Source organism: Mustela lutreola, chromosome 13, assembly GCF_030435805.1.
Source record: "Mustela lutreola isolate mMusLut2 chromosome 13, mMusLut2.pri, whole genome shotgun sequence".
Taxonomy (NCBI): domain Eukaryota; kingdom Metazoa; phylum Chordata; class Mammalia; order Carnivora; family Mustelidae; genus Mustela; species Mustela lutreola.
The window spans coordinates 80931874-80950791 of NC_081302.1; the positions used below are offsets into that span (position 1 = coordinate 80931874).

The window sequence follows — 18918 nt, forward strand, 5'->3', positions numbered from 1 at the left end:
CTGCACCCCCAAAATATATACACACACCAACCTGTTAGGATAGTGATTGGGAATATATTGAATTTATAGATAGATTAGTTTGGAAAGAATTGATATATTTTAAAATTGAGTTTTCTATTCCGTGAACATACTGCAACCATTCCATTTAGTTAGGTCTTTGTGTGTGTGTGTGTGTGTGTGTGTGTGTGTGTGTGTGTGTTGGCAGGGGGAGAGATAGAAATTGAGATAGATCTACTCCAATATATCTTTTCATCCATCCATTTATGAAGTTCTATAACATTCTCTATAAATATCTTACACATATTTTGTTAAATTTGTTCATTGACATCTGACATTATTTTTATGCTGTGGCAAATACAATTCCATTTTCATCTTCTATTAAATTGGAATTTGTATGCTATTTCTAAAATCAGTTTTCCTAGCAATTAAAAAATATACACAGCCTTTTTCTTTTCTTTTCTTTTTTGAGAAAGAGAGAGAGAAGGAGACAGCAGGGTGGGCATATATGGGAATGGGCAGAGGAAATGCGAAAGAGAAAGAATCTTAAGCAGGATTGATCTCACAACTCAGGATCATAACCTGAGCTAAAATAAAAAATCAGATGCTCTAACTGAATGAGCCACCTAGGCGTCCCTACACACAACTTTTTAAGACGAAAGTTAACTAGCATTCCTAATTTCTACCAAGATGATGCAAGGATCCTAAGATACTTTATTTCAGTCCTCACTCATATATTTAAATTGCTTTTCAATTTTATAAAACTTGAGTATTATTGTTTTATGCAGTGTTTACTTACATTTATTCATTTCTTGACATTAAAAAAATCTTCATTTCTTTTGTAGCTTATATCTTCCAACTCTGATCATTTTACTTATTCTGAAGTATAAATTTAGAATTTGCTTTAATATGGATCATGGCAAACTCAATCTTTTTGTTTGTTTGTTTGTTTGTTTGTTGGAAAAATGAATTTTCCTCCCTACTCTTATTTTCTGGAAGATATTTTTTCCTGGGAGAAGTATTTTATTTATTTATTATTTATATTCATTTTTTTGAAAGATTTTTTTCCCAAGTAATCTCTACACTCAGCATGGGGCTCAAACTTACAACCCTGAGATCAGGTGTCCTATGCCGCACTGACTGAGCCAGCCAGGTGCCCCTGGGAAAAGTACTTGAGATTGTCAGTTGTTTCTTTCTGTATATGGAAGATACCATTGCAATGTTCCATGGCTTCTATCGCTGATAAGAAGTCTACTGGAAATTTACTTATTGATCTGCTGGAGGTAATTTGTACTTCTATTCTGGATGGTTTTAAAATCCCCATTTTTGTGCTTGGTGTTGCCATAATGAAGTCACCATAGTGAACCTGTAGTTCACTAGCCTGTGTCTAGAGTTGGATTTCTTTTTAATATACTTGGAATTCATTGGTTGCTTTATTCCGTGGATTGGTGTCTATCAAGCATTCTGCGAAAAAAAAATGAGGCACTGTCTCTTCAAATATTATCTTTGCCCCAGTTGCTCTCCTTCTCTCTTATTCTTGTGAAACCATGATCAAGTTTGCTTTAGATCTTTTAATTCTATCCTTCATTTTTCTTAACCTCTTTTCATATAATCTTTTTGTCTCTCTGTATTTCTTTTCTTTGTGGATAATCTTCTTTTAGTAACTTCCAGTTTTCTAATTCTTTTTCTAATGGGTCTCATCTGTTAAACTCACCCAATGAGCTTTCCACTCCAATTTTTGAATTTCAGTTGTAGAACTTATATTTGGTTGTTCTTCATATTTTCTATATCATTCAAAAATCATTTTCCCATACACTGCAGATGTTTTAAGGGGCTTTAATTTCTTGAAATAAAACAGTTGCTTTATAAAAAAAAGCCTGATAATTATAAAGTCTTTTATTGCCATCAGGTTGTAACTGCCAATGATCTCTTGAGAATTGTTTCCTTGTGTACTAGTTTTATTGTTGTTGTTGTGATGAATTATTTTCCTTTGAAAACTAATAGTGAGATTTATTTGAAACCTATCGTAGAGAGACAGTCCAATCAAAAAGAATTTGTAGGGGCGCCTGGGTGGCTCAGTGGGTTGGAGCCTCTGCCTTCAGCTCAGGTCATGATCCCAGGGTCCTGGGATCGAGCCCCACGTCGGGCTCTCTGCTCTGCAGGGAGCCTGCTTCCTCCTCTCTCTCTCTGCCTGCCGCTCTGCCTACTTGTGATCTCTGTCTGTCAAATAAATAAATAAAATCTTTAAAAAAAAAAAAAAAAGAATTTGTATTTGCTGTAATAAAATTCTTAGGCACTACTAATTGCAAACACTTTCAATTATATGCACAGCTTGACATTTGGGAGAAGTTTTTTGGGTAGTAAGAATATAGGTTGCAAATCCATTTATAAACTTTTTTGTGGTTGTGATATATCCAAGACAGGCAATTTCTCAATGTCAGCGCAAATTTTCTGATGTATTCTATGGTTTGGGTTGGTTGTATTTTTATATGTCCCTGGCTTTATGTCGGAAGAGTACCTCATTAGACTCCCCATTCATTAGGCCCTAGATTTTAACTTCTGAATTTCATATCCTGTAAAAAATTTAAATGGCCCTTTTGCAACAATTTTACGATTCTGCTTACCTCTCTGGGTATACACTTTCTTATAGTCTGCTCTTTTACCTTCTCACTAACTTGTCAGTTACCTGGTGCTTTACAGAACTTGATTTCTACTTTGTTATTTTAATTCCTTTTTTTTTTTTTTTTCTTTTAAGGCAGGGTCATTTCCAACCTATTATATTATCATAAGTGGAACTTATATATAGATTTTGGAAAAGAAATCAGTATAGAATAACTGTTAAAAATACAGACTCTATAATCAGAGAAAGACAATTATCATCTGATCTCTCTGATATGAGGAATTTGAGAGGCAGGGCAGGGGTCGTGGGATTAGGGAAGAAAAAAATGAAAAAAAGTGATGGGGACGGGAGGGAAACAAACCATAAGAGACTCTTAATCTCACAAAACATACTAAGGGTTGCTGAGGGGTGGGGAGGTAGAGAGAGGGTGGTTGGGTTATGGACATTGGAGAGGGTATGTGCTATGGTGAGTGCTGTGAAGTGTGTAAGCCTGATGATTCACCGACCTGTACCCCTGAGGCAAATAATACATTATATGTTAATAAAAATAATTCTTAAAAAAAGAATACAGACTCTCGAGTCAGACTGTCTGGCTTTACATCGTGGATCTAGGCTTTAACTCTCTGTGATATTGGGCAAGATACTTAACTTCATTGTATTCCACTTTCTTCATCTTTAAACGGAGGAAAGGAACAGTATTTTCCTCATAACACAGGTGATGCATTTGCTACACTTTCCGTCTCCTGATAATCCCTTAGTAAGTGTTAGTTACTGTTATTACCTCTCCGTGAAAATTGGCAAAAGAAAAACAAGGAGACATGATACGAGACAAGAGTGGGGGAGGACAGCCTGGGACGTGCGGGCAAACTGCGGGCAAACTGCGGATGAGCAGGAAATAGGGAAAGTGACGAACAAGGCGGGAGAAACAGTATACAAAGAAGCTTTATTAAGGGAGTCTTGATGGATGTTGTTTAGTATAATTCACCCAATTCTACCTTCTCAAGAGATCTTCAGTAAGGAGCTATATTAGTTTTCATGTTTTGTTTGGTTTTAAAGCAGGATTTGGTTTTCTTTTGGATGAGATACTCTACCAACACTGGTGTCTAGGTGGCTTAATCTTATTCTTACTTCACATATACCTACAGGAGTAAGTAATTTCACCACGAAGACTGCTGAGATTAATAAGCATTTGCTTTGGCAATCTGTCTGGAGCAGAGCAGGCATTCAAAACATGAAACAAAACAAAACAAAACCAAAAAGCAGACAAACCAAAACAAACCAACACCAAGACAAGTTGAATAAATATTAAAATAAAATAAATATAAATAAGTAAGTAAATAATCCAAATGAGATGCTGGCACATTCTTAATTAGAGAAGAAAACGTAGGTGGTAAGCCTTTGTCGCACATGTTCCTGGTGGAAACAAGGGCACCACCTGTGAAGTAAGTATTCCTGAAAGAGAGAGAGAGAGCAAGGACAGAAGAGAAGCAGAGAGGGAGGGAGGGAGGGAGGGAGGGAGGGAGGAGAGAAAGCGCGAGAGAGGAAAGAGAGAAAGAGCGAGACATGAGGGAAGGAAGGAAGGAAGAAAAAGGGAGGAAAGAAGGAAGGGGGGAAGGAAAGAAAAGGGAAGGGAACAGAAGGGAAGGGAAAGAGAAAATCAAGCCCAGCCAAGCTTCTAGATCTAACTACTAGTGTAGAGGAAACACAGGACTCCGGAGGAAAAAATGTTAACTGACACCCAGGGTGAACTAAAGGTGGGCACTAGGGCTCTGGGTGTGGAAGATAAGACTTATTTAATGTGAGGATGTCTAGGATGCTCTTGAGCAAAGGGAAGTGATCAAATTCTCCTCCTCTGGAAGGTCTAGCTCAAACTGCTTCTCTTGTAGAAAATCGTTCCAAACTAATCCAACCCAGAACAATCACTCCCTCTCCCAGGTTCCACCTGTTCCTGCTATCTGTTTCAGCCTGTCTGATCCTAAGTCACCTGCTAGATTATTTAAGAATAGTTTACATTATCACATCTTCTCCCCAAAACGCCAGGATAGGGTTTGATGGGAATGCCGAGCCCTGATTCTCCCAATATGTCTGTCTTCACCAGCACATACCCACCCATACTGTAAGTGCTTGGACAGAAGGGGCCAGGGCTAAGCCCCTTTGTGTTCCCAGTGCCCTGCACAGGGTCTGGTGCATAAATGCTTGAAAAATGAACAAGGGCTTTCCTCCTATCCCTACTGTACAGTCCAGAACATAGGGCAAGACATGGGGGAGCTTCTTGTAGAATGAATCAAAGTTTCCTGGAATCAGGACATTTGAGTGATAAAGTCTCTCTTTCTCTGTCTGTCTCCCTCTCTCTCTCTATCTGAATCTCTCTCTTTTGCTTACATGCACATGCATTTTCTTTCTCACCATTGGAACCCAGACACCACGCTGGCAAGAATCCCAGGATTAGAGTAAGGAGTAGAGGAAAGCCATGTCCACTATCCCCTGTCCTAATCCCTGACCCATAGAATTTGTGAGCATTATAAATTTTTTTTTATGACATTGCATTCTGGCAATATAGGTTACATAGGCACACTAAATGGAACATTCTCTTTGCTCCTGATCCTTCTCTACATCTCATCTAAACAAGGAAGTAGTACCCTAGGTAGGATTGTCAAATTAAATGCGATGTCCCATTAAATCTGAATTTCAGAAAAATAATAAGTGATTCTTTTGGCACAAGTATATCCCCAGTATTTCATGTAACATATCCTTTAAAAATATTTATTGTAGGTGCCTCCTTAGCACAGTAGGCAGTGCATCAGTCTCATAAAACTATTTGTTTATCTGAAGTTCAAATTCAGTTGGCACTCCTTTATTTTTATTTGCTAATTCGAGGAACACTTACCTTGAGTCTCCACCCTGGACCTTTTCTCTACCCACACACACTACTTAGGGGAGTCAACACAGTCCAAGCTTTATCCTGACAACTCTGAAACTTTTATCTCCAGTTCAGAAATCTCTACCAATCTCCACACCAAAAGAGTGGACTACCTACTTGATAACTCCACTTTTACAGCTGAGAGTCATCTCATACCCAGTCAGAATTGTTGATTTGCAACCCCTACCCACCCCCCCAAGCTGTTGCTCCTCACCCTTCCCCATCTCGGTGAATGGCACTGACATGGACCCAGTTGCTCAAGCCCCCAAGAAGAGCGTCAGCCTTGATTCCTCCCCATCCTGTACTCTGTGCCCAGTCAATCAAGAAGTAACTTTGGCTCAACCGCCAAAACATATTTCCAGCCCATCACTGCCTCCTGGTGTCCCCTACAACCCCTCTGGATCAAGGCACACTCTCCTCTCACTTGAACAACTGTACTGGCCACCAAATGGCTTTCCCGCTTCCCCTCTTGCTTCTCTATAACCCTCTCTACTGCATTCTCCCCGCAGTAGCTGGAAGGATCTTTTTAAAGACACATCGTGGAACTCATCTGCTACAAATGCTCCGATGTTTCCTCACTGCACTAAAAATAAAATGCAAATATCCTTCAAGATCCTACATGATCTATTAACTGTACCATCTGTCAAAGGACACCAACCTTTCTGTTCCTCAAACATCCTAAGATCCTACAGGACCTTAGGATGTTCTGCCTGAAGTACGGCACCCAGGTGGCTCATTCTTACCATTTCCGCCTCAAATCTCACATCACTTCTTCCATTTAGTCCTCCCTTAGCTGGCCCCCCAACCCCCACCCTCGTGTCTCCCAAGGCCATCAGCTTGGGGTATTTCCACCTCCAGGCAAAACCCAGTGCATCTGCTTTGGTTTTAGTTTGTTCACTGGTTTCTGTCCTCTTGCATTTGATCTTTTTTTAAAAACAGCAGAGAAACAGATTTTGTTAATTTCCTAATTCAATTTAAGAATTCTGTCCATTCATAGATGATTTGACTTATGGTTTAACGGCCCACATTTGTTGTGATGGCTTATATAGGTAGACTTATTTCTACCGTATGATTTTTACTTTTCTATTGATCATGCTTTTTTTTTTTTTTTTTTTGTCAGAGAGAGTGAGCAGAGGCACGCAGATGCCGAGGGAGAAGCAGGCTTCCTGCTGAGCAAGGAGCGCGATATGGGACTCAATCCCAGGATGCTGGGATCATGACCTGAGCCGAAAGCAGCTGCTTAACCAACTGAGCCACCCAGGCGTCCCTGATCATGCATTTTTTTTAAATGATTTTATTTATTTATTTGACAGAGAGAGAACACAAGTCGGCAGAGAGGCAGGCAGAAAGGGAGAAGGAAGCTGGCTTCCCGCCCAGCAGAGAGCCCGATGTGGGGCTCGATCCCAGGACCCTGAGACCAAGTCCTGAGCCGAAGACAGAGGCTCAACCCTCTGAGACACCCAGGTGTCCCGAACATGCATTTTTAATGTTTTTTTCTTCTCATTTGATCCCTGTCAAGGAGTTGACATACTTTCTTTATTCTCTTATTTCATCTTTTAGTTTGAAAAAACATATACTTGATTTCTATGATTTTAGGGTTACCTGTAAAACTCTTGTTTTAAAAAAAGATTTTATTTATTTATTAGAGAGACACAGAATGAGAGAGCAAGAGAGAGACTATGAGAGGGGAGAGGTCAGAGGGAGCAGCAGACTCCCTGCCGAGCAGGGAGCCTGATGTGGGACCTGGGACTCCAGGATCATGACTTGAGCCAAAGGCAGTTCCTTAACCAACTGAGACACCCAGGTGCCCCACCTTTAAAACTCTTAAGCCGATGTAGGGACGCCTACGTAGCTCAATCTCTTAGGCATCTGCCTTCGGCTCGGGCCAAGATACTGGGGACCTGGGATTGAGATCTGCATCAAGCTGCTTGCTCAGCCCAGAGCCCACTTCTTCCTCTGCCTGCTGCTCCCCCTGCTTGTGCACTCTCACACTCTTGCTGACAAATAAATAAATAAATAAATGAAATCTTTAAAAAACCCAAACTCTTAAGCACGTGTAAATTACATCTGAACTGAGTCTATTACCCCTCTTAGAGCACACAATGAGAATCTCAGAATCCTTTAATGCTAAGTACCTTCAGTTGTTCTAACAATGTGCATTATCATGTCATTCCAACTTGTCACTAACATCTCTAGAAATGGCTTTTCGTGTGTTTTACAGCTAATGGTAATTCAGATTTCCCGACATGTTGGCTAACTACTTACCCACCGGGCTCCTTGTTTCCCATTTACTCCTGCACGTCTGACTTCCTGTGCTGAAATAATCCTTCAGTTGTCCTTCCAGTAGCTGTTGTGGAGGAACCATTTCTCCATCCTTATGTCAAAAAATGTTTCTCTAGCACCTTAAATCCTGGGCATAATCCACAGGTATGAAATTCTGGTGTACAGTCCATTTCTTCATTGCAACCAGAATGGCGAGATGTGTGAGACTTTGTGGATGGAATAAGGTGGTATCTGGGCCCAGCTTGCTTCCCAGAGCAGAAAGCCGGGACCTAGCTTCCTGGTTTTCAGCCTTCCTCCCTAACTGATGTCTGGGAACTCAGAAGCATTCGGGCCCCAGCTGGTCTTCTGGGGACCCCCGGGATCCTGAGATCATGCTATCACACCTGGGATATCGCCCCGCTTCACCGCTTGAACACTTTTAAGCCAGGAATGTCCCCCACAGGGGAAGACCCCTAAGTCTTTCAATCATGCACCTGGTTGTCCATAGAAACTTTGCAGTAGGCCCCTTCAGGTAGGTGCCTCCCCTCGGCTGTATCCATAGCGTTATCACACTCACAACTGGTTCCCATACAGGCCCCTCAGGCTCTAAAGCTGCGGCAGGCACCACAGTGGGAGCTAGAGGTAGCTCTTGAGGTGGTTCAGGATCTTCTTCTGAGGTTGGGGCTGTCGGTCCAAGAAGAGAAAGTATGAACCCAATGATTGACTTTTCATGTCCCTCCTAAATCAAGGAAAATTTCCCCACCATTCAATGTTCTCTGAGTCCAGGAAGCAATCCCTAGAGGGTCTCCCCTGATAGCAGGTCATGGGCACAGGGATCTGAGGCTACTCCTTACTCCCGGCACACCAGATGACAGAGGCTAGCTCAGGACGGCCTCCACTGTTCCCTGCACAGGTCTATATCAGCCACCCCCTGTCCTCCTCAGATCAGCATCTCTCTGGTTCTCCTCCCTCTACCCCTCCCCCTGCTTGTGCTCTTTTCCCTCTAATAAAGAAATAAAATCCTAAAATAATACATAAAAGATTGAGCATCAAAGTGAACCTTGAGGCCTTCAAGACCTGGCCGGAAACACCCTCCTGTGTGTATTTCCTTGTCATCTTTCCTCTTGTGCTGATGGCATCAGAGGTGCATGTCATCCCAAGGAGGGAGAAGGCCGATGGTGGAGAGACTCTGGGCTCCTGAAGAACACAGAAAGGATTTCAGTCTCCAATCTGAAGATCCACTCAGCACTGTCATGGGGGTGACCTCTGTGGTGACAGGCTACCAAAACCTGGGGAGTTACATGGTCATTCAGCTTAATGTAATATAGCTCCATACAGCATGTTGAAATGACCAAGTTCACTTGAATAGTGATCAGCCTAAAACCTTTAAAGAGGACCAAAGAGGCACCTGGCTTCCTCAGGCACTAGGATCCTTGATCTCAGGGTTATGAGTTCGAGGCCCACAACAGGCACAGTTAACTTAAAAATAAAACAAAAGGCTTACACAGGACTAAAATCAGTGAGGCTCAAACAACGGAGCTGGTCTGTGCTGGGACGGATCGTGTCTCCCGCTCATTCAGCCACTGGGCACTGTGCACTCAGATGGTGCCAGGGCTTATCAACCCAGCGGGTTCTCCTCGTGAGAGCTCAGGGTCTAGAGCAGAAGATGGACAAACAAGAAACCAAAATGTGAACGGGAAAAGCGATTGCTCCACAGCAAAAGAGCAAGGGACACAACTAAGGCCCGAACTCCACCCGGTGAGGGGTATGACAAGGCTGTGCTGAGATGACACGGAGAATTCCTGTGGGAGGAAAAGAAGGAGACAGCCCTGCACAAATGCGAGTGTATTCCACCTGGCGGAGGGCACCATGGAGCAGAGGACTGGAGGTTAGAAAGGGGTCCAGGGTGGCAAGAGAAGCTGAGGAAGGACCAGAGTAGGAGGGGAAGAGGGCCAGTACCCGGGAAGTTGGTCAGTATCAGTGCCCTTCTCCCAGGGCTGTGTGACTGCATTTCCCCACAGTCAGTGGCTGAACCAACAAATGCTGCCTCGTGGTCTCAGGGGATCAGGAATCCAGCAGTGCTCTGCTGGGGGCTCCTGCCAGAGTCTCTCCTTAAACTGGGCTGATGACAACACCAAGGGAGGACCTGCTTCACCGAGAACCTGAGTGCACTCAGGGGCATGGGCCAGATACAGCCCATCTCAAAGACCTGACTTCTGTCTGCTGTGGGCCCACAGGGCTGGGCCACGGGCATATGTCTGGGTCATGGTTCAACCTAGGAGGTTGTGCTCCAGTATGAAGATTGGAGAGAGAACATGGATCCGAGTCAACATGGGGCTGGGCAATGAGTTTTCGAACGAAATCTCAGAAGGGCCTTTGGGTCACGTGGCCACGTTCTGTGACATGAAAGTGAATCACCAAGTCCGGACCACACTCTGGGGAGGGGTCCCACAAACATATCTACAGAGGAGTTGGGGAACCAATGGAGTCCCCGAAGGGAGACTGTGAAGATCCATGAAGGGTCCGGGCCTTGCCCAGAATCAGACTGGTAGGGATGCTTAGCAGGCTTGAACCCAGCTCTTTGAGTGTCCTCAAAGTTGGGGTCCTGGATGCAACCTAGCCATTCACTAGGGGCTCTGGAAAAGTTTTTCTGGAAGGAAGTGGCTGTTGGCCTGGAAATGTTATCGGGCTGAGGGTGACCATTGGTCTCCTAGATAGGAGACATGCCCAGGTTTTTGTCTGAGGAGGATCCCGGGTCATGGCGACCCACTGGATGGACCACCATCTGCATCACACCCTTTGGAAAGGAGAGATTGGCCTGCATTCCGGGACAGGCGGTCTCTAGGGGTAAGGGTACATTCTGACCATCAAGGGCCAAGACTCCAGTCCCTTCTTTAGAGTTGCATTGAAAATGCAAAGCCTAAGACCTTGGGAAGCTATTACCCAGCCCTCTGTAAGTGGGGCTGTCCTCTTCTGGGACTCCAGAATGTGAGCACCGATGAACATATGTGTGCACACAGGAGCTTGTGTGCAGGTGCACAGAAACACACACACCCCAGGATGGACTGTGGGGTGGGATCTGATTAGTAGCAGATTCCAAGAAGTTGACAGGAGGGAGGAAATTGGGTGGGAGGTATTTCCTACCTGTGAAAGCACTCCTCTAACATCATAGCTATTATCCAACCTATGCCTGTGGACATCTGATAGAAAGACATGCTGGAATCATCCATATTTGGCAAGAAGACCATCCCTATCTGCCACAATGGCTTATCTAGGGTCTGAACCAGGTAAGAATAGAGACTTGTGTCTGAAACCAGGTGTGTTTGCAAGCTGGGGCGCTGGCTGCTCCCAGACCTTCCCTGGGGGCCTGTGGAGAGGGGTGTGTTGGGGTCACTGTGTCCTTGCATGCAGAAGGGGGAAGAGGAGATGGCAGACGGGAGCACTGTTCGTGTAGGGGTCCAACCAGGAGTGGGCCCCGATAGGGCATATCAGGAAGTGATGTCACTGCCTGGATCACAAAGGCCTTCAGAACTTGGAACCCCTGCAACCAGGCAGCCAGTCTAGTCCAGTAGCAGGGTTACTGGACTCAGGACCTAGACACAGAAAGATGTTTTCCTGTTGTGTACCTAGTTTCCGGGGCTCTGGGTACCAGAACCCCCAGGAAAATGACTTGATCCCATGCTGCAGACATTGGCTAAAACCACCCCCCCAATGCCGCAGGTCCTTTCGAGGGAGACGCCATAAGGTACTTACTTCTGAGGAGACTAGGCGATGCCCACCCCTCTGAACCATCCTAGGGTAGCCCCATCCCTTCCTCTGGAGTTTGAGGGGAGGAGGGATATGTGGGGGTTCCTGCCCATGGGCTGGAGGAGGGTGAGTACAGTGGATACCCTGGTGATCCCTTCTTGTTCACACCAATGTCAGGGTGGGCAGGGTGCACAGGGGATTCCTGAGGTGACTCTGAGCTGTGCCAGAGCACATCCAAGGCCCTGAAGCTGGGCCACGTTTCTCTCCTTGGGGGAGGGCTCTGCCACCTGGGCTGTGGTGTGTCTGGAATGGAGCGCCCTGGGTCTGAAGACCAGCAAAAGCCTCCAGACAGGGCTCTAAGGCCTCCTGCCTGGCTGCCGGGCACTGTCTTTATAGAAAGCTCCAGAGGACATGGTGCAGGAGGTGACCGAGGAGATTGCCTGCTCTCCTTCCTCCAAGAACAAGAAGCCGCACAGGGCCAACAGAGTCTGGCGCTGGCTCAGGGTGAGTGCAGGTGCTGGGGAGACCCGACCACTGGGGCACCCATGCAGCACCAAGGGCCCCACTTCCTAGAAGCCAACCAGGCCTCCTAGAGTCCTGTACTCCCGTGAATCTGCATCCCATCTCTTCCCCAAACTGGCCCACATGGTCCTGCCCACGCCTTGGACAGAAGCACAGCCATTGTCCTAATACTTATAGGAGTATCATTAAAGAGACTAGACCAGGTCTCATCCCATTGATTTAGACTCCTTTTGCCCTGGCCTAGGCATTTTCCTAACTCGTGCTCCCAGGTGCCCCCACTGCCCCAACAGTCCTTCCTCAGCTTCTGCAAGTCTTGCAAATCATTATTTGTAAGAGTGAATTGGGAGACTTTGATCCAAATGGACATGGGGCCCATGTTACTCTGTCTCTTGCTCTGCGCTTTGGTATTGATGGAACACCTTGTTAGGACCCCCCACACAAAGGAAAAGGAACAGGGGCCTCACTGCACTGCACTGCATGGCAGTCCAGAAGGCCAGTCATTGATCACAGCCATGGAGCCCTTTACTGGGGCAGGACTGGATGTAATCCCCTTCTCTGGCCAAGGCACAGTGCTTCATCAAGCAGCCTCTGTGCCTTCTTATCCTAAGCCCTCTCGCCTTAAACATCTCTGTGTTCTCGTCTCAAGAATGGGATATGTTGGGTGCCGGGGTGGCTCAGGGGTTTCAGCCTCTGCCTGCAGCTCAGGTCATGGGTCCTGGGTCTCTCAGTCCTGGGATCGAGGCCCACGTCGGGGGCGTGGGGTCCTCTGCTCAGTGGGGAGCCTGCTTCCCCCTTTATGTCTGGCTGCCTCTCTGCCTACTTGTGACCTCTCTGTCAAATAAATAAATAACAAGTCTTTCAAAAAAATAAAAAGAATGGGGTATGTTATCAGAAATCACAGGATCCATGCCACTCATGCAGGGACGTGCTATCCATACTCCGCTCACAAAGGGACCTGAGAAACAAGCAAGTTCAGACATCATTTCCTTCAATTCTTTGTATGGATACCAAGAACATTTTCTCTTTGCCTTAGAGGCTTTTAACTGATTGGCTGATGGATGGATTTGAGAGAGAGACAGGGGGAGAGTGGGGAGAAGCAAAGGGAGAGACAGAATCCTCAAGCAGACACTGTCCTATGGACACAGCCCTACGAGGAGCACAGCCTCAGGACACGGAGACCATGACCTGAAGCAAAACCAAGAGCCTTAGGCTGAACCCAATGAGACACTGAGTCAGTGATTGTTTTTCGGACTCTGGGCTCTCTTGTCCCACCTCTTGCAGAAGTCCCTGAGATCTGGGGGCTCATTCTGCCCTCCTAGCCCCAACCCTCCTGGTGGCCACAGCACTGACTCATGTCTCCTCTGATTCACCTCAGGGGGAAAATGGCTCAACCAGGAAGAGGACGAGGACCTCACTGCTGATGGCGGAGCGGGCCGACAAGCTGGAGGCCGCCATTGATCACCTGGTGCCTGCCGTCCTCAGACAAGATCTACACTGTGTCCACACCTTTCTGGACACATACGACACCTTTGCCGGCACCGGGGAGGTGCTGGACCAACTATGTGCAAGGTGAGCACCCTCCCCTGCCCCTAACTGCCCCGTGGGATTAGGCCAATGCCTGGTTGTGAGACTTTGGCAGGTCCCCAAGCTTCCCCAAACTTCCCCTTGCTCCTAACTGGGGCAGAGGTATTATAGGGACTCAGTGGTAGGAGTCAGAAAGGATACCTGGCAGCCTGCGCCGGTGGAAAAGTCTGCTGGAGGGCCTGTGGGCATGCTCTTTGAACATTCCCATGCCCCTCATGATGAAGCCTCTGCCTAATCCCTGACTCTCACTGTGATCTTGAGCAGGGCTCCTTTGCCATTGAAAGGGAGATCTGAGATTCTTTCTGGGGTCTGTGTCTGGATGAATCCAGAACAGTCATCCCTGGGGGTGAGCAGGGCCAGGCCCCCTCAGATGTTCGTGATGGGCTGGTTGGGGCCCTTTCATTCAGCAAGCATTCAGGAAGCCCTAGTAGATGGAGGCAATTATCTCGGAGCTGAATGGGATCCCGGCACAGAACAGACAGCACCCCAGGGCTGCAGGCTAGTCGAGGGTCAGAGGGTGAGAGGCAACATCCACAGACATCTCATGTGATGCCCCCTGGCCTCCTCTAGATTCGGGTGCTATTATTCCACGTATGAAGAGGTCAAGAGATCCCAGGAGCAGCGAGACATGTGAGTAAGCTTTGGCTGCTCCAGGAGGGCCTTCCCTCTCCAGCAGGGTAGTGAGGGTCCTGTGAGTTCAAGGGGCTGATGGACCTTCATGAACACCTCTGTGATTCCTGCTTTAGGGTAAAGGTCTGAGAGCTTCTACTGGAAACTAGGAAGGTGCCCTGGGGAGCTGGGGTAGGTGTGTGAGCACTGTGGAGCAGAGGGGCATGGAGGACAGCTTCAACCCCTGAGAGGGTCATGCTCTATGCGTACCACCTCCCAAACCTCTCTCTGCCAAATTCTGGGACCCAGAACGCAAGATTTAGGAACCATCGCACAGCAGTCTGTTGGCACTTGCATGCTGGGTGCCCAGAGGGGGCTCAGGGAGAGTGATGACCCTGTAGAGCCCAGGGAGCAGCAGATATCCCACACCCTGTGGGAGGTGAGTGTCAGTGGAAACAGACCCACTCTCATGGCACCTAGTGAACGGGCAGAGGAGGTAACGGTGGAGGTATGGGGAGGGTCCTGGGAAGGCCTGGCTAGAGACAGAGTCCCTTTGTTCCCTCCTCGGTTGGATCTTCACGGAGCAGAGGCAAGTGCAGTGAGGGTAATTAAGAGGCCAGACACCACCCCTCCCTGGGCACATGCAGTTGAATTGAAGTGGCTCGTGGCCAAGGAGAGAGACTGAGGAGTGTGACCAGCTCCCCTAAGAAGTCCAGAAATGATCATCCCATTGATCACAGACTCCCACTCCTAGAGGCTTTTGGCCAGCCCGCCGTCTGGGAGCAGGCCTGTCTCGGGCAGGACTGCCAGGTCGCAATTGGACAAGGAGTCCGACTGGTCTCGGACAGGAGCTGGAAGCCCAGGGGCCCAGGTTCCTACAGGGGTTCCCTGGAATATTGGTTTGGATGCATACCTTGTCCTCTGACTTTTCTGTCTCCATGTCTGTCCCCAGGGCCATCTATGCCATCCTAAACACCTGGGTGGAAAAGTATCCAGGGGATTTTGTGCAGCCTCCGGAGTTTCCCAGCTTGCATACGCTGCTAGCCTACCTGCAGGTCTATGTGCCGGGCTCGGACCTGCAGAGCCGTGCCCAGGTTCTGCTGCCAGAAAGTCAATGCCCTCCCAGAGAGGCCACGGAGCCAGAGGCTGGGGGTGAGTAGGACTGGGGGTAACTGGTGTGGGCCTGAGGAGGAGGCAGGGTGGGCCACCCTGAGGAAGCCTCCGTAGATTGTAATTGGGCCGAAGAGAGTGAGTCGTCTCAGATCCCTGTCCCCATGGGCTTCCGTCGGGGATACCTTCTGGGGGCTGGGTCTTGAACGCAGGCCACGCTGAGTGGTGGGGAAAGGGAAAGGCAAAAGGGAAGTCAATCAAGCTGATGATGCTTTCTCTTCTTGGAGCTACAGCACCGGCCCCAGAGCAAAATCTGGAAGTTGTTCCAGCAGCCCCTCTGGCACCCGCTACATCTCTGGAGCCTGAGCTGGTCTCCACCATCCCTGCTGCAGCAGCTCACAGTGGGTTAGGGAGACCAGTGACCCCAGCTGACCCGTTGGGACCAGGGCAGATGGTCGTCAGGGCCCTCGTTCACTTCTCTGCCACGGAAGAGCCACCTGGCATTTTGCCTTTACTGGATGACCAGCAGGTTGCTGTCCCTGAGCTGCTGCCCCCTGCCTCCGTGGAGCAAGCAGGCTGGGCCCACAAGCTGCCGCCCCCTGTCTCCATGGAGCAAGCAGGCTAGGCCCCTGAGCAGCAGCTCGTGCTGGTTGGACCCCCAGAGCATATATCCCCCTCCCCAGTCATTTCCTTTTTTATCATATTTGTATTCTGTGTTCACCTCTATAATTACTTCATAGATTTAATTTATTAAATAAAGTAGAATTTGAGTTTATATAACATTTTACTCGCATCCTTTGCAGTGGGATATGGAGGTCTCATTAGGTCCATCCAGAGTGTTGCACTACCATGTCATTCTACGACATTTCCGTCACAGAGACACCCGCACTCCTCATCGCTCACTGCTCTGTCCCTCCCCCAGTCCCTGCAACCACTGCTCTTCTCTCTGTCTTGGCCACTTCACCTCAACTTGGATTTTCCTCTGCCTGGAAAACTACAATATGGCCTTCTGTGTGTGTCTGCAGAACATAAGAGTGATTCCCCTCTTTTCAAACTTTTTTAGAGACGATATAGGTATTTTCGTTTTTCTGAATCTTCTGCTAAAAGAAACAATGAAACAGCACAACACAAAACAAATGACTCTTTTCTCTGGTACACCGCCAGCTAACTGCAGAGAATGACCCTCCCTTTTGAGAAAGAGCAGAGCTGCTACTCTGTGTGGTGTGCGACGTGCTGGAAAGAGCCGCTGGTACCCACAGAGCAGTGGCCCTCCCAATACCTGGTTGTGTATACTGGTCTGCACACAACACACAACCCCCAGGAGTCCACAGAATAGTGACCTTGGACTGATAGACACCCTTTCAATACAGGCAGACCCCCCAAATAGATTTCATTATCCCGTGTACTGTTCATCTGAAATATCATTGTTCTTTGTGATTCACCTGAAAATGCTCCCCCCTGGGGACAGACATGGAGGCAGAGAAGTCAGAGGACAGGGTACGCATCCAAACCAAAATCCCAAGGAACCCATGTGGGAACCTGGGTCCTGGGCTGCCAGCTCCTGTCCGAGATCAGTCAGACTCCTTGTCCACCTGCGACCTGGCAGTCCTGCCCAAGACAGGCCTGCTCCCACACGGCAGGCTGGCCAAAAGCCACTAGGAGTGGGAGTCCTTGGTCAATGGGGTGAACATTTCTGGACTTCTTTGGGGAGCTGGACACCCGGAACACCAGGTAACAAGAACTATCGGAGCGCCAGCATGGCCTGGCCAACGGCAGTGGTGTGCACACGCTCGGCTCCTGCGCCGCCGAGGAGACCACTTCTCCCCCACTGGTGTGGGACCGGGCCTTTCTGACATGCTGGGTTTCAAGTGACAGGTCAGTGTATCGGGCTGAGTACTCAAGAGGATAAATGAGTTCCCTCTGCTGGCTGAGCCCTCACCATTAGGTAGAACGGCCATGGTTTCATAGCAACCATTCCAATCTATGCCTACAGGGCCCTGAGATATGAATTCTATTACTGTTTCAGGCCTTTTTGGTCTTTTTCACTACCACAAGGACAAGTCAGTAAGTTAGATGATAGACAAATGAATTCCATTCATCCTGGATTTTTCTGCTATTCTTTACGTGAAAGTACTTTTAAAATATATATATATATATATATCTCACATAGCACTATACAAATGCTAGTTATTACAAATTACATCCAAATGAAGCTAGATGTCTCAGAAACTGGCATTCTTATTGTTTATTTTTATTTAAAAAAATCAGTCATTTTCCTACTTGGCTCAGAATCAGAAAGTTTCATCATAGTTCAGTTTTAGGATTCCTCTAAAGTGATCTAGAAACAAAGACAGTAATACACATTCTTCCAACTTCAATACCGAAGTATATACAACACTCATCAGCAGCTGAAACACTTTCATGAGCAGACAATGACCAACTACAGAATGTCCTGGTGGGTTACAGTCCCGAAGGTGGTGAGAAGACCTACTCTCGGACACCCGTGGTTTGGCTGAAGGAGTCTCTCATGTTCAATGAAAACTGAGTTCTGACATCCTGCCTTTTTAGACAGAGTTAACAAGATTAAGAAAGGGGATTTAGTAAAGCTTTTCAAAAGGCCCCACACTTTGACCTGTTTTTTCTGGTGAAAAATGCACACGAAGTCTAAGCATGTACATGTGTGGTAAATGACAGCTTTTCTAAAGCAAGAGCATGAACATCCAAATCTCATGGCTGGCCCACTTGAGAACCTTCTTAATAGTCATGGACAGAATGGCTTTATTCATTTTTATAAACAGATACACCAAGTCTTTTTAGCTTAGTTCTTACTATTAAATTTACCTTTAATAAGGTAAAGGGTTTATTTTTTAAGAATGTTTTAATTTTTTAAAAATTACAAAAAATCTTTTTTACAAACTCATGGCCCGGAGAACAAGACCTGAGCTGAGATCCAGGGTTGGACGCTTAACCGACTGAGCCACCTAGAGGCCCCTTAAATTTATCTTTCAAAATATAATAACCTAAGGAAAAAATTACCCTTTTCTTCTATAACTTGATATGCCATTCCCACTTTCATCTCTGACCAGTACCTTCCCCCTCACACCCTGGACAAATGAATTTACTATATTCCATAATGAGAAATGTTGTCATTACGATTATTATATGAAACTGCTGAAATGCTCTCAGTACCTTGGAAGCCCAAGCCACATGACCCACGACTGGGACCAGCTGCAGTCCTACTCATTCTCACTGAAGGTGCCTGGCTGCTCTTTAGTAGCCTGGGCTGCCTCCTCGACAGTCTGGACCTCTAGTGCTTTCAGGACAATAGCAGGGGACGCGGCGCTGACTTTTAGCATAGCCATGGCCTCACTCTGACTTCAATCGTTCAAATCAATGCCATTGATATTCAGCAATATATCACCTGTCCAAAGGAATAAACAAGAAAATGAAATGAGCTACCAAGTCATTACCTTCCCTATGCATCCTGTTATTTGTAATTTTTTCACATCTCTGTCATTCTTACGATATCGAGGGAAAAATCCAATTC

At 46.8% G+C, this 18918-nt stretch overlaps 2 protein-coding genes across 3 annotated transcripts in view; both read right to left on the bottom strand.

The window, feature by feature from the left end:
- LOC131813650 (ligand of Numb protein X 2-like) overlaps positions 1-18918 on the bottom strand; it is a 156498-nt gene that overhangs the window by 108346 nt on the left and 29234 nt on the right. The gene's annotated exons all lie outside the window — the stretch shown is intronic.
- Positions 1-18918, bottom strand: part of LOC131813467 (ral guanine nucleotide dissociation stimulator-like) — a 161632-nt gene that overhangs the window by 69133 nt on the left and 73581 nt on the right. The window contains exon 1 of one of the 2 annotated variants that reach the window (XM_059143731.1): positions 7803-7837. The exons of the other annotated variant lie outside the window; for it this stretch is intronic. The gene's annotated coding sequence lies outside the window, so the exon portion shown is untranslated. Of the gene's footprint in view, positions 1-7802; positions 7838-18918 lie in introns of those variants that run through there. 2 annotated transcript variants of the gene reach the window in all.